This window comes from Nicotiana tabacum, chromosome 19 (genome assembly GCF_000715075.1).
Source record: "Nicotiana tabacum cultivar K326 chromosome 19, ASM71507v2, whole genome shotgun sequence".
In the NCBI taxonomy this organism is placed as follows: domain Eukaryota; kingdom Viridiplantae; phylum Streptophyta; class Magnoliopsida; order Solanales; family Solanaceae; genus Nicotiana; species Nicotiana tabacum.
The window spans coordinates 88,622,283-88,628,282 of NC_134098.1; positions in this window are offsets into that span (position 1 = coordinate 88,622,283).

Genomic DNA, 6,000 nt, shown 5'->3' on the forward strand with positions numbered 1-6,000 from the left:
ACTTCATTAATTATCACTAGAGTATTCTAGTAGTACTACTACTATGATTTTGTTGATGCTAACATAAAAAATTCCAACCCAACAAATGCTGCAGAGAGTACGTCAAAAAGACAAGAGTACTGCCTGCCAAAGACGAAATCATTTATGACTTTTGAACTAGGACGAAACACACAATTTACTTTTTAGCTTATTTTATTTAATTCTTGTTTGTACAATTATAATTTCCCTGGTAATTATTGCTTGCATAGAACCTTATTTTTCTTTCCCTAAGACACGAGAGTAGCAATTTTCTTAGATGATTATTAAAAGCTTACTCTTCTAAAGAATAAAAGCAAATCATAATGCAATTATTTGTTGAAGTACTAAATATAAAATGCCTTAATTAATTTTGAAAGATGTGATTATTGGGGGAAAACGAGACACCCTAACGGCAGCTTTGGAAGCTACTCTTTTGCCTATTGCCTCTATTAACTCTACAAAGTACAGAACACTTAAAATCAATCAAAAATCCCTCTTTTCCCAACACCATTCCCCCTATTTTCGACTTTTCAGCTTCCTCTACTAAAGTTAAATCCTCCCTATCTATGTGTATTCCATGTTTCATGGAGTATCTATCTACATATAATACAAAAGAGTATAACTTATATACATTGTGTATACGAAACTTTTAAGGTATGCAAAAGGATATTTCTAGATTAACTTTTTTAAGTTATAAAATTTATAATCTTGAAAGTAAGATAAATTATTTGCTAGAACAAATACCGAATAATACAAATTTTTTTATGTTATGTTGATGGTATATATAATTTAAACTTAATACAAAGCATACACGTTGGAGAAAACAATTCCAAAGTATTTTCATGAGAATGTAATACTGAAGTATTTCCAGTTTAGTTAAAATTACCATTCCCAGCAAAGGCTTATCCTACGCTTGAACGGGTCAGTCAATATGGTTAAATAAGTAGTAATATAGTAATGCTATCATGAAGATAAATATACTTCAATATATGGCACTCGTGTTAAACTTTGTCTTCTTGCGGATTCCAATATTGTTTAACTGAGGTCTATTGGCATAATAACATGATGTACATTTTCATTATTCTTCTTCTTATTGGAAATCAGGTTAAGGAATTGATCTTTACCCAACTAGAGCATGTTTGGAAAGCACCAAAGAATGTGATTGTGCGGTTAATTTCGCGACCGTAGAACGGTTCTGCGGACAGCATAAGCATCGCAAAGTGGAGCAGAGAACGAACAAATATTGAAAAAATCATTCTGCTATCACATAATCGATTCTGCTGCCCACGCAATCGATTATGCTGCCCACATAATCGATTCTGCTACCACATAATTGATTATGCTGCCCACGTAATCGATTATGTTGCCCACATAATGATTCTGCTACCACATAATTGACTTCAGGAATCAGTTTTGGAAAATTTTTTATCCGACCCTATTTTGATATAAGACCTTAGGAGGTCATTTTACAAGGTAAAATCTGAATTTTTTAGAGAGAGAAGAGAGCTATATTATAGAGAGAAGAAGAAGACCTAGCATGCTAATCATCCATTATTGCCCCAATCTTCAAGAATCAAGGAAGCCAATCACAAGATCTTCATCTAAGATGTAAGGTTCTACTCCATAACCCTAAATTTTGGGATTTAGACTGAAGGTAGGTCATGAGAAGTATGATTCTTAGGTGTGGGAGTTGCTCCTTGTGCATGAATGTAACCATAAGGGTGGTAGGGAGGTTATTTAACTAAAATGAGTAAACTCTTGGTATTGAATTGGTTGTGGGGTGAAGAAAATCTTGTAGAAGAACCTTGTAATCAAATTTATACACCAAGTGTTTGATAAAATACTTAAAGGAGGTGAACCCACGAATATCTTCCTAATTATATTCAATTTTGTTATGTTTCTAAATAGATTGAAAATGCTAGGATTTCTTGAACATTGTAGTAATCTAAGAAAAGCTCAAGCACGGTATGTTGGCTAAACTACTCTTTTAGAAATGAATTTCATGATGTTCCCATAAGTTTCAAGCATTATTGACTCAAGTTTCTTATTCCCATGTTGCGAGTTGTTCCCAATAAATTTGATTGTCCTGAGTAAGCAAGTGTCGAGAATTATGTATTCAAAATGTATTGCGAATATTCCTATCACATTATGTTATCATTCATGAATGTGTTCAAGAATGATATGTGTATTAAAATGTTATGGCTTTGAGTTGTGTTTTAAATGAAAGTCCATTATGCTTAACTAGGAAAGAATACCCCATGCATCTAAAACTCCTATTGCTCATATGTGTACCTAAGGTCTTGAGTTGAAATGCCTTGTTGTTGATAATCTATAAGGATACTTGAAAGTAAAAGAAATGGTTTGTAGATGTAAATCGTGGCCACCGTGCCCATAATAAAAGTTGTACTTGTAGCCAATGGTGCTAAGAAAATGAAATGATGTGAGAAAGGTTATGAAATGAGCCTTGACTCAACTGTTCCAAGTTGACTTCGAAGATAGAATTACCTAAAAGTTTATGTACTCAAGTCATGCACACATGTGGTTGTTTTAACTAATGCTATGTTTTGTGAGTAATTTCAATGTGTTTTGCATTCTTACATATTCGTGAGTGAAAATTGTGTACTGCCCTTTTTGGGGAGAAGTATTTCAAAAATAAATGGTGTTACTCATTTATGATCTTAACTTGTGCTTTGATTGCCAATCATTTTACTCCATTTCTTGGAAATTTTTTTATTGTATTTAAAGCCTTAATTACTAATGAACCTAAAGTTGTGATCTCCGAAATATTCTATATGTTGATATTTATGATAATGATCCATAAAAGGAAAGATATGAAAGTGTGAAATATAAAATACGGCCATTGTGCCACGAAAGAAGAATCATATGTATGGCCAAGAGAGCCAATGAAATAATGATGTTGTAAGTGGTTGAAAGTACGAATGAAGTGATATATGATGTGAAAGGTTATGATATGAAAGTATTTGTACTTTTGTTTCCAATGTGTTATAAGCTCCTACGTTCTTATGAATAAAGGCGATGTTGTTCCTAAATATTTTAAATGCTCTTAATGTTCTATGATCACCCTTGGCAAGTACAAGTAAGTGATAGTATGAACATGAAATGTGGTCGCTTGCCAAGATGAGAATTGTGAGGCATTGTATGTCCCAATGGTTTCAATCATAGTATGTATGCTTCTAAAATAAACAATACAAATAACTTCGATGTTAAGTCCCCAAGAGTCATGAACTTAGCTAATGACCTCAAGATGTCAAGTGAGTGAATAACGAGATGAAATGAAGATGTCCTATGCTAAATGATGATGAAACTTAAGAAAAGAAATTGGGCTCATGTGCCATAGAAATCGACTAATTGATTTACCATGCATGTGCTAATGTAATGAGTTGTGTTTCTTCATGATGAGTATGAACATGAAGTATTCCAATGATATGGGAAATTACGACCATAAATGTAATGTTAATCATGTCGCTTTGAGTTTATATATGGCATTGTGATACACCTCCACCCGCATATATTGGGGTGAGGCGGCAGGGCCGTTTTGTGTAGAGATTGTGGTATTGTGATACACCTCCACCCGCATATATTGGGGTGAGGCGGCAGGGCCGCTTTGTGTAGAGATTGTGGTATCGTGATACACTTCCACCCGTATATGTTGGGGTGAGGCGGCATGGCCGCTTTGTGTGAAGGTGGTTATAGAGGATCCCCGACTTAAAACCTATAAATGTTATTGGAAGTTCTTAATAAATTTGCTTGACTTTAACGGCTATCTAAGCCCTTTTATTATTACCATGATTCATCATATTCATATTGTATTTTCAAGTCCTTGAATAGGTGTATTGTATAAGTGAACACTATGGACAGTATATGAGACGCATATGTGTATAATATGATATGTGAACACTAAAGGCGGTCTATGAAATATATATGTGTAAAATAAAAGAGGGATATGGACTGTCTAGTGAGACACATTGTTAACATGGACAATAAGTTCCACTTTTATTGGCCTTGTTTGTACATGTTGTATCAATTTTATTATATTATGTATTCCACTCATAATTCATATGGCTCAATTGATCCCAAAAGATGTTCAAAATGATGTAAGTATAAAAAAACTTGAAATTTGATTCTATGGGATGTTTCGTAGTTTCTTGATGTGCTTTATTTGCCTCTTATTTGAGTTATCGTATCTTCATATATTGTTTTGTCTGCCTTGCATACGAGTACTATTCCACCTGTACTCACGTCCCTTTTGTCGGGGGCGATGCATCTTTTAATGGATGCATGTATACTTCTACAGGATGATATGGATCTTTGATAGGGATCTTCTTCAATACTCAGCTTATGGTGAGCCCGCTACAGTTCTAGTGGGTGTTTGGGTCTAGTTCATTTTATGTATTTAGGTATATATTGTCATAGAAGCTCTATGTACATTGTGGATTATGTACTTAAAGATTTGAGTTTTGTCATGTGTTTATGTTCACAGTTATTTATGAGGCTACGCACCCACCATGAAAAAGATTATAGGCCATTGAGCCAAATGTATTCAATTTAAAAGTCATGATCTATTGATGTTTTGATAAATCATGAATGAGTTATGATGAGATGTTTATGTAAATTAGGCTTGCTCGACCAGGTTTACTTGGTTGAGCGCCGGTCGTGCTCCCCAAGGTCGGGGCGTGACACTTATATTTAGTAGTATTGGCTTGTTATTTCACATTGCATGTTGTTCATTTTTAGTTAGAATTGATAGATTAGTTTTGTCAAATATTTGAATAATGTTATGACATTATATTTATAAATATTAATTTATTTTATCAAACATGCATTCCATGATATTCTTACAAAATGTATGTTTTTAGTTTTTGTAATTAATTAAACAAAGTATTATTAATTTGGAAAATATATATCAATTATCTTTACAATATTAGTTATAAACATATGGTTACTAATTAATGTATATTCAAGAAAAAATATGCATCTTAAATACCAAATCTAATATCATTTATACTTTAAAAAAATCATGTATAGGCATTTATTTATTATATTAACTTTTAAATTTTAAATTTTGATAATTAATTCATTTAAAATTTAATCTAACTGTGTAATTATACTTGTGCAACCAAACAACACGCTTGTAATTATACTGTAATTACGTTATGGCAAACAAACAAGTCGTCGTAATTACTATATTGTGTAATTACTAGGTTGTGTAATTATTACCCTACTAATTACATCAATTCCAATTATCGGATAACTTTCCAGACATACCCCTAGTGAATCAAATTAATGCGGAGTAGGATAAATTAGGAGAGAAAGCGGCTGCTTCCTTTAAATGGTATATACCCAATTGACATCGAGAAAAAAGAGAGGTTGAATTGAAAAAATATATTATATGTATCTTTATATTTTTACCTTAAATTATTAACTATCATAAATAAATATTATTTAATATAAACATCAAATGTTAATAAATATTTTCTAAGTCTATAAGGGATCGTTAGGTTCAAAACAAGATTATCTTAGGATTTATCCTCGGATTATAATCATGACTATAATGTCATCTTTTATCCGTGATAGATAATATCAATAGCTTGGTATAATATTTATCTAAACGATGGATAAATGCAATCTTAAATCTAATACTACGGAATTAGTATCCTAATCTAATCTAGGTAACCAAATCTATTATGAGTCGTTTGGTTGGGAAATAAATTATTCCAGGGTTAATTATCTCGGTATTAGTTATTTCGGGATTATTATCCCATCATTTCATAGGGATAAAAACAATACTACAATTTCAGGATAACTAATTTCGGAATTAATTATACCACAATTTTATCACAACCAAATGTTTGATAAACTCATCTCAAACATAAGTAATCCATGATTAATTTTTTCAGGATTAGTTATTCCGAAATTGTTATCCTACTCTCTCATAGGGAAAAAAATAATACTACAATTTCG